The 17,561-nt window shown below is 42.0% G+C and overlaps 1 protein-coding gene across 1 annotated transcript in view; it reads right to left on the minus strand.

Annotated features, from left to right (window-relative positions):
* The window catches only part of hs2st1a (heparan sulfate 2-O-sulfotransferase 1a), a 32,500-nt gene that overhangs the window by 14,029 nt on the left and 910 nt on the right, over nt 1–17,561 (minus strand). The gene's annotated exons all lie outside the window — the stretch shown is intronic.

Here is a 17,561-nt window from a genome sequence, read left to right on the forward strand (position 1 = left end):
TTCACCTTTGTCGAGAAAAAAGGTTTTGATGTGATTCTAATTTGCAATGAAGCAATACCATGAATTGAAACAGTTAAATATCAGTGGCACTTTGACAAGCCCCGTGATAATGTTAGCATCAATATACTGTACTACTGTGAGAGACAGCAGAAAGCAAGCGTGCAAGCTAATGAGCAGTGTGCATGCTAGCTAGCAGTAGCTACGCCTATGGACCCGGCAAGTTGACTTTCATTCCGATCGTTTGGCTGGATTTTTTGTTCCAATCATGAGGAACGGAAAACTATTCATATTAATGGTGAGTATTATCACAAAGTTATTTTGAATAATATATTCTGACATTTCATTGAAATCACGTGTGTGCCTGTGCGTGTGTGTGTGTGTGGCTCTCACTGAAAAACATTTCTTAATATTATACTTTTATGGCTCTCTTAGTCAAAAAGGTGCTGCTATAAGTGTACATTTTTCAACGGTTAGGCCTGGAACAGTGTCCCACCCTATTCCAGCACAGATTTTAAGTAGAAGAGTAAGGTGGGACTCTCAGCTTGGAACATCGATAAATGCCAACAAACTGCATCTCAGAATGTCGGACAACGTATGAACCAATGCAAAAATTATATTTAATAATTATGTGATGATATATTACATCATCATCATCATCATATCATACAAAATTTTGCTGCACAGGGATGTTACATATTATATAACATCCCTGTGCAGCAACATTTTGTATTCAGCCTCATTGTTTTGTTTCACGAGGGCAATATTCACATTCATAAGATGCTAAATGAATTGGATTTCATTCTGACTGCTGGTTTTGATCAGAATCAGAAACATCTTTATTGCCAAGTATGTCGAACATAGAAGGAATTTGTCTCGGGTAGAACACGCTGCGCTAGTATCACCATAAAAAATGCAAAGAGGCACTATACTGTTACAGTACATTTGGGTTAGTGTTTATAGAGTTAATGACTAGGGGTGCACATGGATCGGTTTCGTCTGCCTGTCAGGTCGTCGCCGGAAAAGGTGGGTCCAGTAGGATTTTCCACACCCTTGTTTGATTGACAAACAGGTAACAATGCATATTAACACTAACTTCTGGAAGGCTCCAGGATACTTATGGGGCCTCTGGACTTTTCTGAAGAACAATCACAAAAAGCAATTGGGGGGAGCAATTGTGTCCCTACCAGCAACGTCCAAACTATGCCAAGAGGCCTGCGAAAGCTCCCGCTAAAGACACCATGTTTTTTTTTTGTCCAAATTTCCAAACTGTGCGCAAGGACAAAGATTTCTTAATCAGGCTTTGTAGAAGACACCCCATTCATTACCCGACGACTTGGCACAAACCCACATATCAGTAGGTCGCACACATACACACAAAACCTAGCTTAGCGCTCCCGTCTGAGGTTATTTAATTAGAGGACAAAAGCCCGAATTAATATGGCCACACAGCGGGCCTCCTTTCATGGCACTTTTCTGTCACTTCCTTCCCCCCTGAGTCGTCTCTGTGCATTAAAAGCCAATTATGAAGCGTGAATCCAACACAGGTCTTAAACACTGTGACACGTACAAGCCTATTACCCTCCCGGTTTTCACGCTCATCCGCCGACAGCAGCGAAACGGAGTGCTTGCGGTCCGACATATTTACTAAGGACATTTCCCAGCCGATTAGAGACAACCATTTGGAGTCATCATTCATATTTTGCCACCCGGGATGCATGAAAAAAAAAAAAAAAAAAGAAACGAGACGGCCCGCCATGTACGACCGCTGATGCCTCATTCGTGATGAGATACTAAAAGTGAGTGAGACAAGATGATGCTCCAACTAAGCAGATCATAAATCCACCATGGCTGCCTCAACCCAGGGGAGGGTTTGCCACTTGAACCGAGGCCTTGGGTTAGGTAGCTAATCAAGATTGGCTATCAGCGCTCTGACTGAGGTGTACAGCTTTTGCCGTTCTGCTCGGATGCAGCTGGATTGCAAAATCAATGACGGATGACGGAGTCGAGTCCCGGTCGCCCGTCTGGCGGCTTTATCCTCCCCCGAAAAATGGCATTCATCGACCGCTGCTCATGCTGATGGTTTTGTGGGTCCCTCCCAACAGGCTTGTGTGGTTATCGGAAAAACAAGATCAACATTTGGATAAACAGTCTGTCGAGAAGATTATTGACATCACAGAAGTTTACTGTCAAACAGAAGAATAAATTCATTTTGTATGTAAGAATCAAAACGTTCACCCAAATCATTGTTGTCCCGCTGGCTTCATGCTAACGTGTGATATGAAACACCAAAAACTCCTACTTTCCAGACACTGAGCATCAAAACAAAGTCAGCATACAACAGTATGTATTGGCATATAGTACATTATCGCTGTTAATCTAGAACATGTGTCACATTTGGGCAGTGTTGGGCCGTCAGGGCCTGCATGGCCTTCGCTGCTGGCCTAAAAATATCTGAATCACAGACTAATGTGAATTATATTTTGTCCATTGCAATTTTATGAGGTTATCATGAATCCACACATTCATAGTAAGAATGTGAACAGTTTAATGAAAGCATTTCTTATGTTTTCTGGCCAACGGCACCCTTTAGTAGTAATATCACACCACACTCGCAACTGATTGACGCAGACGTAGCACTACTGAAGGCCTACCACTGCATTTGGGTTAGATCAGTGGGTCTTAACTGGGGGTGCGAGAATGCTTCCGAAGAGGTGCGAGGATATGTGGCATCATAGGCGCGCACCGCGGCTTTGATGTCTTTGAAGTGCGCATTTTCCCACTCATGAACATGGCGATAAAAGCAGCCGTCGCGGGACAGAGAACAATCATTCAGACTCAGACTCAGACACACACGCGACTCCCAGAGACCCGCACAGTGTCGGACGGAGTTTCACAGTGCGACTTGCTCGACTCCACGCCACGATCAAGCTCTGGGATACATCTGCGTGTCACTCGCCTGGGAGACTTGACAACTACCAATTTACAAAATAAAGAGAAGCATCAAACTCTTTAGATACATTGGGGGATTTTTTTTTTTTCGAGAATAATGGTTGGGTAACTGAGAAATATGAAAAATTCTGGAAATCAAGGAGTCATTGTGTTAATGGGCATTAGGGATAATGCTAATTAAGCCTTGTACCTGTAAAGTAAACCTATTATTATTATTTAATATATATAATATACTAGCGTGAATGTATTTATTATTTGTATTTTATGTAGTATTAATTTGTCACTTATGTAAATAAAGAATGAAATATATTATGTTTTTTTACTTACACATTATGTTTATGAAATCAAGATTGCTTTTCAACATTCTGGAAGAAGGGGTTCAAATTGTAAGTTGGTGAATTGAATGCTGTGCGAACAAGGAAAAAGGTGAAGGTTTGGATGAACCGCAATATGGCAAGTGAACACTACTATGAAAAAAAACTAATGGCGGACTTTTCCAAATGGATGTTCTTCCTGTTGACACAGGATGACGGGGCACGCTAAGAACAAGGCCGTTTTGGTGGAGAACGCATTCCTCCTGCTTCGGTAATACCGTAGACAAAGCTACTCCTGTCTGAGCCGACAGACAACACCATTTAAGTGTTCAAAAAATGGTTGCCGGGTTCGGGTCTGTTACTCATTTCAGGGTCACGGAGGACAAAGATGCGACTGTGGACATTTTTCTATTGGGCTCTTTTTAGTGATAAGACTCCATAGATAGATGATTGAGCTGAGTTGTTATGCACAGTTCATGAACTATGACCCCACAAAATGTTATATTAATGAATTTGAAAATGCTAAATGATGACTATGCGGAAGTTCGCTGTACTGTGATGCCGTCATGTGGGCAAGGACAATGGTGGTCACGATGTGCTTGCAACTGTTGATGAATGGGATAATAAGAACACTGTATGCCACACCCCTTAACTTATTCACTGCCAGACGTGCAAAAATGTGTCCACTCCAGTGCCAGGGTTTTTGTCATTGTCACTTGAATTCCAGGAGCCACAAAATATGGAGTTGTAGGACTACATAAACATTCAGTACAGCGTTAGAAACATTAGACTCTCTTCTTTCATCCGAAAAATAGTTAATTCCTAAACTATATGGGTCTGTAGTTATATGAGCTTGAAATGTGGGTGGCTGTCTAAAATACAATGCAATACATACACATATTGCACTTTAAAGGACAACCGACGTCTGCGCACAAGTTGTGTCCATAATTTGTAAAATGGCTTCAAATGATTCTACTGAGCGTATTTAACAAAGATTCCACCGCATATAGCTATATTTTACGTTTTAAGACTCGCGCTGAATATTCCGGAAGTCTTGTTTTTGAGTTGGTGACGAGTCCTCACCCTACGTCACTAACGCCCCTGACCGAAAAAAAAGGACACATTGTAGCAGTCCTTCCATCACGTCAATGCATTTTGCTGTACTTTGGTCTGAAAACGCCGTGGAGGACCAAAAAGAAGCAGAAGAGGGCGACAAACCTCCATGTAAGGAATTAATCAGCCTGTGGAAACGGGCTGATTAATTCCTTACACGGCTTTGTCGCCATTTTCTGCCTTTTTTGGGTGCGACATTTCCCACCCGATGCCTCAAAATGACACGGAATAAATCCTTTAATCGATTGAAAACATGTATGCTTTCTTCTTCAGAACTATTTGAATCATATTCATAACTGGATGAGTAACAAGAAAGCATATTCTCCGAATCTGAAGCCATTGTTTTGATTCTCGAGCAAGCCAAGACGTCTTGCCGTGACACCACGAACATGGGGGCGGGACCTTCTGAAACTGGCCACTTCCGGTTTCAAATTGAAGTAATTTTTAGACACTTTAAGTCATTTTTATTGGTGCTTTGCATTTGACTAAAAATACCATACTGTGTGTGTTGGGTATTTTAGATACTATAAAATGTTTTTCTGATGTCAGTTAGGAAAGAAAAAAGTGACGTCGGTTGTCCTTTAACAACAGCTTAAGCTGGAACAAAGCGCTAACATGGAAAAAGGAAAATGCTGCCTTGTTGTGGAGGCCATGGCCAGCGCTTTATCGGTACCCAATCATGAAAAAAACAGTATTTTCAATTTGTGTATGGCAGTGAATGAGTTCAAAGTACACTCTACTATGTACAGTAATTACACTTTATCAACAAAAAATGTGTTTATTTATTTCTATGTATTTTTATTATGTATGTATGTATGTATGTATGTATGTATGTATGTATGTATTTATTTATTTATTTGTTGTGGGTGACAAATGAATTATGAAATAAGTTTTAAAAAAACAGATATAAAACAGAATAGAATAGTGAAGTGAGTTAGGAGGTTGGTCATGGTACAGTTCAACTTCCAAATCGAGGTAGTGTATTCAGAATGAACCACAAGCTGTTCCACCAAATGAAAGCCACGCACATACAGACCATCAATAATTGCTGGAGCAAATTCAACATGTGCTTCTTGACTCGGATTGGAGAAGATAACCATCATCGCCCTGACACCTGCCACACTCGCCTCCGAATACATCTTGTGCGCCATTGGAGCCAGCAACGCTGTCTCAAAAGGTGATAACATTTGGGAAAGCAGAAACAGTGTGCGCTTATGCGTACATGTGTGTATCCTCAAGTTTCAGACCTCAAGTTGACGTGATGGGAAGAGAGGAAAGCCACATTGAGCCTTATTCAGGAGAAACAAGATGAGGTTGTGAAGCAATTTACACAGATGGCAAATTCTATCACTCCCCGGGCTCGCTAAGTAAAGGCGGGCGCGACAGGTTGTGCGGCAGGACGGGTTCAATCCAACACTGCCAGAGAATCGCCGTGACTAAGCGGCATAATATAGGCGGAACCTTTGGGAAACATTTGTGTTTCAAAGGATGGGTGGGAGCGATCTGGCTAACTCCTGTTGAGTGATGAGCTATTAGATGGAGGCTGAGGATATGTTATTGTCACAGCCTGGAGCATCCTCGCATTTGAAGAAGAAGCACCAAAGAAGACATTGAGGGGGAGGACGGGTGAGTGGGGGGCATTTGATACTTTGGAATTTAATAGGGACTGCAGCTGCCATTAACTATCACATCACATGGATGTAGGAACCATAAACACTGTACAAATACACAAATGGAGGAGGCAAAAGAACACAAGTCCAAAGTGAGTTTGTGGAAGTCAAAAGTGAGACAAACCCTACCCTGCCCATTAAAAAAAAGAACTAAAAAATGAGACCCCTGGAGATATCGCATCTGAAACGACGCTCAGCTAAAATCTGAAGATGGACAACAACATTCATTTAGGAACATCTCAAAATATTCTAAGCATTACATGATAATTTGTTGTTATTTTTATTATATTATTCCAATAAGCTGTCCGGGTTTTGCAATTAAATAACAGCAGAAACTGATAACTGAGACAGTAATCCTCACCGCCAAACCTCGATTCCTCCTAGCTTCTTAACTCATTCACTGCCATTCCCGAATTTATTCAGGAATTGAATAGCATGACGTGGAGCGCCATTCCCGAATTTGTTTGGATTTTGTTTTTTTCGTATGGGGGGTGCCAATAAAGCGCAGGTCAGACCTCTGGCGATGTTTTTCCCTCCCACAAGGGGGCAGCATTTGCCTTATGTACAGCCACCCCCATTTCAATCTCAGATAACTCCAGGCCCATATAATTTATGAATTATCTATTTTGTTCTGATGAAAGAAGAGAGTCTAAGGTTTGTTACGCTGAACTGAATGTTGATGTAGTCCTAAAACTCAATATTCTGTGAATCCTGCAATGTGAGTAAAAATGACAAAATCCCTGGTACTGGAGTGGATATTATTTTTGCACGTCCGACAGGGAATGACTTAATTAGTTAATTGATGAGAACATCAGTAAACCTTTGTAAAGCCTTCAGCTTTTGTAGGTCAGAGCTTCTGACAGTATCTGTGACAGCAAGAGGAGACAAATTAAACAAGTGATAATACAGTTGTCGTCTTTTTCACCGAACCTATGCTTTCCTCTATATAAACAGTATTTATAACTCAGATGTGGTCATAAGGTACACCCCCGCAACCCTCTCCCATCCCATACTGTGTGTGATGTTCCCCCCCATTCACTGGCTGCCTCTTGGCGCAGTAAGAGATGATTAATAATGCATCCAAAGGAGTCAGGGGGAAAAACACAGCACTCTATTAAAACAAGCAGACACCGGCTATTCATTGAGTTAATGATGAGTGGGAGAGACGGGCCACCGCGGTGGCAAATGGAAATAGGGGCAGAATGAGAATCCACTTGTAGAGAACACGGTCAGAACAATAACACTTCGCCTGTGATCTTGGCCTCATTTTCTTGCCGTCTCACTTTTGGCCTTTTTTTCAGATTGAACATCTCCGGTCTAGCCTTTGCATAAAGGTACTGTGCAGTGTGTTTAGCCGCAGTGCTAATACAGGATAAATTTGCACTCCCAAGCCGCTTAATAGGCCGAACTGAGGCTTCCTTTCACATTAACTCAGACTGATGTGGTGTCATTATGGGTATTACAATAACCATACGGTTCTGAACAATTATAAGCAATTATGTGAGAATTACAGATTACAATATATTGGGGAACAATTGTTACCAATACAGTAGATCAGGTTTTTCGAGCTTTTTATTTTCAAGTTTGTAATTTATAGCGAGGATATTTCACCCCAAATTTTTAGCTGCCTGTTTGTCTGTCTGTTTAGCGAGCTAGGAAACAAGACAGACGGAAAAGGTCTGTCTATCTCGATAACTCGCTAGCTAGACAGACACAGTCTAGCTAGCTATCTCTGACTACCTAGTCAGTCTAGCTAGCTACAGAGAGTCTATAGCTAGCAGACAGAAGCAAGACAGACAGAAAATGTCTGTCTATCCAGATAACTAGCTAGTGATACAGACATAAAGACTAGCGAGCTATCTCTGACTAGCTAGACTCTCTGTCGCTAGGTAGACAGTATAGCGAGCGACAGAGCGTCTAGCTCGCTAGCTATCTAGCTAAGAACAATCTGGGGAAAACACTATTTCTGTCTCAGCCGTTTTCCCGATAGAACAGTAACCTAAAACGCTTTTACCCAGAGAGTATATTTTTCATAATTCAAGACTTATGAGCATCTGTTTTGCCAATTCCAAACCAAGATTAATTTACGCATAGACAGCCAAATAGGGATTGTCGTAATATTGATCCAGGGACAGAGCCGATACATTTCCTGTTTGTTAATAAATGGAAAAACAGCTCTGGCAACGAGTGGCTTCACTGATGTAAGAGAAATCGATGGAAGGCAGGGAAAAAAATTAATACAAACACGGGGTGGAATGAAGAGGGCCACCGCAATCATGAGGGCATGGAACAGACAAAACCTTGCCATCACAGATCTGGAGGAGAAGTGGAACAGAAAACATATTTAAGGCAATATTTGGACTATCATGGGTCAGGTGGAATTTCTGTCCACAGTGCACTGCGAATACTGTATTACAAAGTCGAGATGTTGACAACTATGAGCCCACGGGAGCTCCATGAGAGCGTTGTTATTAGGAGAAGTTGATGTTAGATGTGGGTTTTATCTCCATTTGATGAGCAACTGATTGAGGTGGAAGAGGGGAGGAGAAAAAGCAAACTAGGCAGGGAGGAAAAGTGGGAACAGACACCTGCTGTCGCATCTGTCAAAAAAGCCTCAGGCTTTGACGGCACGATGCGAGCTTCAGCGAATTTAAAATTGATCTTGTAGCTTTGGCATTCATTAAAAAACGGAATGTGGAGATTCGGGGTGTTTTCGAAGCAAGCTTGTCAAAACAAGAACGTTTTCATAAACAAACTAATTCACCAATTCACTTCAAAAAGATTACTTCTCGGTAAAATGTTTGCTCGCAATGAATGAATGAATAAATAAATGAATAAATAAATCAATTAATAAATAAAATAAATGAACTAATGAATCTTCTTTTCCTTTCGGCTTTACCCTTCAAGGGGTCGCCACAGCGAATCAGTGTCCTCCAACTTCAGAGGTTTGATTCACATGTTTGTTTTGGCCAAGCTTTTATGCCGGATGCTCTTCCTGACACAACCCTCTGTATTTATCTGGGCTTGGGACTGGCACAAGAAGACTTATGTCCCTTTGTGGCTACAGAACAAGCAACTCGCACGCATGCACACAAAAAAATCAACATAATGGAAATAAAACTGCTATCATGTTAGAAAGGTACTTCAGAAACAATGCGCGGGAGAGTGGACTGTGGGACGTCCAAAAGGGGTTGCATTAATGAATGAATGAATGAATGAATGAATGAATCTTGAACAATTTCATCATGACAAAAAAAATCAAAAACACAGTGTAAACCAACACAAAAAGGAAGGGTTTTTTTCACTTTAGCATTGAAGGTCCAGTCTCACCCCTGGTATCTTTTTCTCATGTTTATACGACAGTGATAGAGAATAGACAGAATAGAAGTTATCATATTTAAAAGTTTCATGCTTAGAAGGCCCACAATGGAAGAACAGAAAATCTGGGGTCTATCTGAGGTGAACAGACACAGCCTGTTAAACTGTCATCTTCATGTAGGAGATCTGGCCTTGGACTATTTTACGACTTGGTAAACTCCTTCACAGGAAGAGGTCATTAGCCAGGTTACAAATCTATCAATTCATGGAAAGGACAACCAATTAAAATGCCTATGTCCTGTTGTTTTATAGTTGTTGGTGCTAGGGACGTCAAAGGGTGTGGTTTTCAAATCAAGACGACTATGTTTTACTAATGTATCACTAAATATGCTAATACTCTCAATAAATAGCTTCGCAGAGGGTTACAGATGTTGGGCATTGGTCATGAATGGCTGCGTCCCCTGCCGGCAGTAAAAGACAATCTTCCTGTGTTCGAGCCTTTGTTCAAGGTGTCCGACCGAACATCTCTGACAGACAGCCATATATTTTTCAACTATCAGCTGCCACTCTTGCATTCCGCCATGCACGTCCCCAGTGGGATTTTGCTGCAAAGTGAGAGGAGTCCAATGTTGTCGAGGACGGTTAGCTTAGTGAGCCACCACTTCGAGCCAAAAGTGACACCAAGATGATGGAGGGAGAAAGGGTGGTGACGTGGAGGAAAGGGTATGTGCGTCAGGTTGGGGTTGATGCCAGCTAAGAGTAGCTACTATTAGAGAGAAGGTGTCGCAGAAGGGTGGGGGAGGCAAGTGGTCTGTAACACTCTGATTAGCCTGTCTGTCATCCTGCTACAGGAGCCAGCGAATGCAGCAGAAGTGTACTTGCTGCATTGTGCACCACATTGGACAAACGCACCCCCACCAAGACCCTCGAAGACAAAGAGCTGGCCGATGACCGTAAATCATCGGTGTCAAACTTGTTTTCATAGCAGGCTACATCATAGGTAAGCATACCCCCTAAGGGGGACCGATACAGTGGTGAAGTCAAATACAGCATTTCCTTGCTACACTGGCATCCGTTTTTTTACACTTGTGTGATGGGTTTTTATTTATTTTTTGGGGGAACGGTGGGGGGTTAAACAGTTTACGATATTGCTTTTCAGCTGTGTATTGAGTATAACAAAAACAACAAAACACATGAAAACAATGCCGGCAGGAGCTGCTGTTAGCGACAGCTCACAAAGAAACACCCACACAATATACAGTGAGACCTTGGCTTACGAACTTAATTGGTTCCCAGACAGAGTGTTTAAGGCGAAAAGTGTGTATCCCCAAAAAAGATTCCCATAGGAAGCCATTAAAATGAGAATAATCCGTTCCCAGGTCTCCATAAAATATAGTTTTCAACTAAATAAGCCCTAAAGGACAACTGACATCAGTAAAATATTTTATAGCATCTAAAATACCCAAAAATGATATTTTAGTCAAATGCAAAACACCAATAAAAATGATTTAAAGTGTCCAAAATCTGCAAAAAATTGAGCTGCGAATTGGGCATGTTCAGAAAGTCCCGCCCCCAGTTCATGATGTCACGCCAAGACGTCTTGCATTGCCAGTGAATCAAAACAATGGCTTCAGATTCGGAGAATGCGCTTTCTTGTTACACAACCAGTTCTGAATATCATTCAAATAGTTGTGAAGAGGAAATCATACATGTTTGTAATCGATTAAAGAATGTATTTGTGCCATTTTGAGGCAACAATGGGGGGAAGTCTCTCACACGAAAAAGAGGCACAAAATGGCGACCTCCTGTGGCCACCTTCGTTTCCACAGGCTGATAAATTCCTTATATGGCGCTTGGACGCCCTCCTCTGGTGGCTTTTGGGTGCAACACGAGGTCCCCAGACCAAACAAGTACAGCAAAATACATTGACGTGATGGAAGGACCGCTACAATGCGTCTTTTTTACGGTCATGGGGCGGTCCTTTAGTGACGTCACGTACGGACTCGTCACCAACTCAAAAACAAGACTTCTGGAATATTCAGCGCGAGTCTTAAAACGGAAAATATAGCTATATGCGGTGGAATCTTTGTAAAATACGCTCAGTAGAAGTCATTTGAAGCCATTTTACAAATGGACACAACTTGTCCGGAGACGTTGGTTGTCCTTTAAAACTACACACAACATACCTTATTCTATGTATAATGAATGTGCTATTGTATTGTAATGAATGAACTGGACAGTATAATAAAGTCACTTTATTTACATTTGTGATGGTCGTTGATGGCTCTTAATTGACACCTGTTGCTTTCTGATTTGTTTTTTCTTACAAAACTGATCATCAACATCACATTATCATTCATCATGTTGACAATTCTCATAGCCTTTTCTGGATGGAACTGTTCAATAAAAGCCTGCACATCAACTCCTGAATTGCCTGCTTCTGCTTGTCCTCTTGAAGGCAAATCAAATTCTCTGTGTTGAGGACCTCATTATGGTCAGCAATAAGCTGCTCGAGGTCATCGACATCCACTTCGAGTCCCGTAGGTGCTGGCAGAGATTTTATTACAACAAAAGCCGCGAGTCCGATGATTCTACGGACCCGGAATAAAACGCGACAAAAGAAGGCGGGCGGGGGGGATTCCGTCCAGCCTGTTAAGCTAGGCAAAATAAAATGGCACACTTGCGATTCCGTAAAGCAACAAAATTACGCGATCGCGGCTAACAATCACAAAGCAAACTCTTGGACTTGCCAGCACAAGACACAGCGAAGCGTCGTAATCATGTCACTGGTGAGGTGACAGCGACTCGTTGAAATATCCCAGTATTGGTGATTAGGGGATCAACACGCACACCTCGTTCGTGTTTCTCAATGATCTCTTTCTTCTCCTCGACTGTAATTTTGTTTTGTGCCTTCTTCGGCTGGCAGAGGTCGGGAGCGGCGGCCCCGTCCGTCCCAGCTGTCAACTCGTACGTGACATTTTCGGTGACATTAGTCACGTGAAAGCATCGACTAAATAACGCCTTTGTGTCAATCTTTTTGCAAAGGATGGTAGCAATGGTGGACGGTACCGGGCTCTTTCTTTGTAGAATGGTAGGTAGGAGAAAGTTACTCTCAGGGAAGTGACACACAGCGTGAGAGATGTGTCAGGCTCACATTCACATGACAGCCGCGGTGCGCACATGTGACGCCACAAACACACAACTCGTTCGTGTTTCTCAATGATCTCCTTCTTCTCCTCGACTGTTATTTTGTTTTGTGTCTTCTTCGGCTGAACACGAGCCTGTGGTCACCACAGGCTCGGGTGGTGGGATGTTTTTCGGTCCCATAACGGCAAAAGTATCGTTGAAGACGATCGACTTGTCCACTCATAGAAAGGGGGTGTGGAAAGGTAGGCTGGCAGGGACGCTGTTCGGTCGTGTGCTTTTGTGTTCTTCCGCCAAAGATTACTCCGCCAGCCGTGGTGGGGGGGGGGGGGGTGTATCGCGAAAATAGTGGGTATGCCAAGGTTTAATTTTCATAAATGTAACGATCGTAAACCGAAAAGTTCGTAAGGCAAGGTGTTCGGAAACCGAGGCCCCACTGTAGTTTTGATTAGATTTTTGGATTATTTTTTTTTTTGTGTATTCAAATTTATTAACAGTGACAGTGTGATGAATACGAAAACAGGTGTTATCTGCGGCTGGATGAAAGGAGCCTCAGCGCAGAGCGCTGATGCGTATGTGAAACTGTCGCGGCTTGGAATTGAAGCGGATTTTCGTAGGACATGAGATGTGAGAAAGCTGCAGCTTCATGTTTGCTTTCAACACTTAGCTTGTAGCAGATGTGCACATTTCACCATAACCTCCCTGATTCACTGGTGAAAAGGACGCTTTGATCCTCTCATCTTTCATCTAGAACTGCTTTATACAACAAAGAGGATGCAGAAAGTGCTTTGTTATTTAGTTTTTTTTTGGGTTTTCAATTCAAGATGGCGCTGCGAGAGTGGCTGCCTTTACAGCAGGTCCTGTATTTTGTTTTTCTACTTGTTTCATTCCTTTCCTATTACTTCCATCACTTTGCTGCTGTGAAATGTTAATTTCTCCACTGTAAGACTAATAAAGGCTACATATACCTGCGCCGTAAGTCCTTACCTCACTGAAACAAAGAAAATAAATTAATTAATAAACTGCAGGAGCCAGGCGTGACAGCAGATGTGTTGGCGACAGCGACGCCCATCGCCATGGTGGGCTCCCCCCTTGCCCGATTAGCAGCTCTACTGGTATGTTTCAAAAGAGCGACAGAGCTAATCTGGGCGACTGGCCGCTTCAAGTAGCAAATGTCAACATGTAGAGTGGAAGCAAATGACTCATGCCGGCTTTTACAGCCCTCGGGGAAGATGTGAGGTGTCGCACAGAGGTCAAAGAAAAATGAAGCAATGGAGTCCAGCGATCTCAGTGTCAATGCTTATTGTGAAAATGTGGGACTTTTGGAAAATGTCAAAGTCAAATATCCCTTCCATTTGGGTATTTTATCACGGCAATGTGGCAACTTGGGGAATGTGATTGTTTCATTTACATTTTGAATGAGCTCAATGAAGAGTTAGTGTGAAGCCAGACCCGTAGAAAGTGGCTACCGAGCATGAAGTTGGTCGCCGCAAACTCGGTCTGTCTTGGTGACAAAGTAGCTGGGAAGCAGCCGCAGAGAACTACTGTCAGAATAATGGATGACGCCCACAGCAGGACGTACAACTGCACGGCGGCTTCATTGTAATGCAGGAGACTCCTCAGCCAAACCTCGAGAGCGTGATTAGCTTGGAAGCAAATTGCTGCTTGCCTGCCCTGCAGGGAAGGCTATAATGGGTGAAAATGGTGCAACCTGCATGGCCGCCAACCGGACCGCACGCTGGGAACAGCGGAAAGCGGGTGAACTCGCACAAGATTTTACAATTGTATTGGAATATTTGTTCCTTGAAATAGAACAGTCACAGATGAGTCTTTATCCTCTGCAAAGAGCATTTCATATTACTGAGGGCAGCTAAATCTAAAACAGTATTTGCGTATAGAGCAGCAAAAGTAAACTCATTTAATGTCATGATTGTAAGTGCTGTATGTATATATATATATATATATATATATATATATATATATATATATATATATAGATATATATATATATATATATATATATATACACACACACACATACATACATACATACATACATACATACATACATACATACATACATACATACATACATACATACATACATACATACACACACACTCATTAATATTTCTTTAGCTGTTCATTAATTTAATGCATTAAAAAAGAAAAATAAAGAAGAATTCATAATTAGCATGTGTCCCGTTTGGATGATAGCTCAATGTTTCAAATTAGTTTAAAAAACACACCTGTGCTATGACCTGCCAGGACATTGCCACTCGAGCAAGCTTATGAAATAATTAAAAAGCTGGCAAAATGAACCCTAAACTGGCAGCCAAAGTTTTGGGGTCTTTACCGTTCCTTCAAATCCGCCACAGTGGAGGCATCAGAGAGATAATCCTGCAGTGTCCCAGATCTTTATTGGGACTGACTGCACCCCTAATGCGAGGTGGGAAGGAGATTTCAATGTGTTGTCTGCTCCCTTTCAATTAGCTGTGCGATTAAATGATGATACTGATATCATCCACACAAAAATATCTCCTAACTAAACGATCAGTCAGTCACGCTGGTCAGCTGTTATGCAGTGACGTGCGGTGAGGTTCATGGCTGGTGAGGCACTGACGTCATCACGGTCAGATTTACAAACATATGAACTCTACAGAGTAGCTTATTCACCATTTGATTGGCAACAGTTAACATGTTTTGTTTAAAATGTCATGTCAGCATTCTTTATATTAACTGTAGCATAGAAAAAAAAAGAATTAAAAAAACATGATTATCGTGTTACCTTTACTTATAAATGAAGTCCTTGCGCCGCTCCTTCAGAAGAAAGGCATTGATAACTTCTTTGTAGAAGCCTTCCTTATCTTTCTTCAGTTTTAAAAGTCTGTCTGTCTCAATGGAAATCACTGCCAGTGAAGAAAGTCGGCTTTGATCAGTCCTGTTCCGACTTTATGCTTTCAGTCTTTTGTGCAGAGAATGACCGCTCCACTGATGCTGTAGTAGCTGGAACAGTGAGCACGAGCTGGAGCAACTATTCGCCTCAGGAAGAGTTTCAATGAGATCCTTCTGGGCCAAAAAGCTGAGAAGCTGTCCAGGAGATTTACATCCATCCCTCACCATTTGTGAGCTATACACTCCGGTGTTGGTCTTCCTTTATCTCGTGCTTCGATTGAAAGTCCAGTTTAGAAAATTCTTTCAATTTAGATATGTAATCCACCATTCTGAAAATAAGGCCAAGCAACATGAAAAAAATGACCTTATGGTTGCACTTAACTTCCTAACTGTTTACTGTAGCTTGCTGTCACTAATTCTATTATACTGTAGCCGAGGAATTGCAAGAATCTCTGTAATCACCAGCGCCCCCTGTCATGAGGCAGGAGAACTGTGTGCCTCACCTATGCACATAGTTTTCATAAAAATAAAATAAAATAAAATAAAATAAAATATGTACAGTGTTTATAATGTACAGTGACTGTACATTATATACACCAGCTAAAGTGTAGAAATTTAGTTCATATACTAAAAGTTTTTGAACACTTTAATAGCGATATGCAGAGGGACGGCAATGCGGTCTCACTGCAGAGCAAGCCAGCACAGTTAGCATAGTCATTGCGCAATCCATGGTGGGGCTCAGTCGGCTGCTGCCTCACCGCACGTGTCTACTTAGTATTTGAACCGTAAATGTGAAAATTCAGCAATTTTGAAAAAAAATCCAAAAATGGTGAAGTTAAATGGAAAAGAACGTTAAAGTACAAATCACAAAATAAATATAACTGTTGAATTTATTGTTTCATTTGATATTTCCATGATGACAGGTGAGGCACGGCTTCATCTGCCTCCCCTGACTGCACGTCACTGCTGTTATGCCTGACCGAAAGAGTGTCCAAACAGATTCTCCAAAGCAGACCTCTTTGGAGCAGTCTTTCGTCTCTTCCATTCTGATCTGCTATGTTATCTTGAAAAGAGACCCAACTTTTCTCTTACGCAACATAGAGAAACGCACCCCCGCCCCCTCATACAGACATACTTTAAATCTAACACAGAAAGCTCATGTCATTTGCCGACATACTTTACATTAGCATAACATTAGCAACATTAAGAAGGGCCAGAGTCTGAAACCAAGGGATCGAGCGTAGAACTTTCAAAATGACAATGAAGTATATCCCCGCTGTATCTTTCTAAAATATGTTTTATATGACCCGTTCCATCTCTGCCACAGTAGGGGAGTCATCATTTGCATGGAGCCATGCTGTTCTGAGTCACACTCATCGATGGTAGAATAAGTGACAATGTGGGGCAGTTTTCTTCCCATCGAACATCGGAAGCAATTTTGAGAGGACTCGCGATTCCCGCTCAATCTTCAACAAGCGCAATGGAACTGCAATTCAAAGTGTCGAGATTTCCCCAACTCTGCCGGTGTTCCAGGCTCATCGGAGCTGCAGACATAGCAGCCGACTCCTCCAGATACCGTCATGTCAAAAGAGATACTCCATCGCAAGACAGCGTCCGTAATTACTGTAACGATTTGAAATATAGTGGTGGTGGTGTACCCACAAAAAAAAGCAGTCAGGAGGGAGGAGCATGGTGTATTTGTAAAATTGTATTAAACAAAGTTGGCAGGAACAAAATCTCAAACAACAAAGACATCAAAACAGAAAGGTCCAAAGTAGCAAAGAAAACCAAGATGGTCAGGACAACAGGACAAGATGAAACAAACCTGACAGGGTGAAACAAACAATAACCCGACACTGAATGGTCTGTGGGAGTCAATTTTAACTGCCACAACCAACCAACAACCAACAACCAACACCTGTGCAACTGCAGGTGGGCTGCCTACAGTGCCACCTGTTGGTCGCAAACCGAATCGTGACCATTCCTTTTTTGCGGGGAGTTTAAGATAACGGTTATATGTAAAAAGTGATTCTGTTGTTGAGCTACGATTGACCCAAGATGTATTGTGTCAAAGGTTTTCCACCATTTTCGTGACCGAAAACCTACAATTGAAGACAAAAAAATCTGATGGGAAAATAAAAAGAAACACCTGGATTAA

The sequence above is a fragment of the Hippocampus bargibanti genome, linkage group LG11 (genome assembly GCF_051943395.1).
Source record: "Hippocampus bargibanti isolate YZ-2025 linkage group LG11, ASM5194339v1, whole genome shotgun sequence".
NCBI classification, from domain to species: Eukaryota; Metazoa; Chordata; class Actinopteri; order Syngnathiformes; family Syngnathidae; genus Hippocampus; species Hippocampus bargibanti.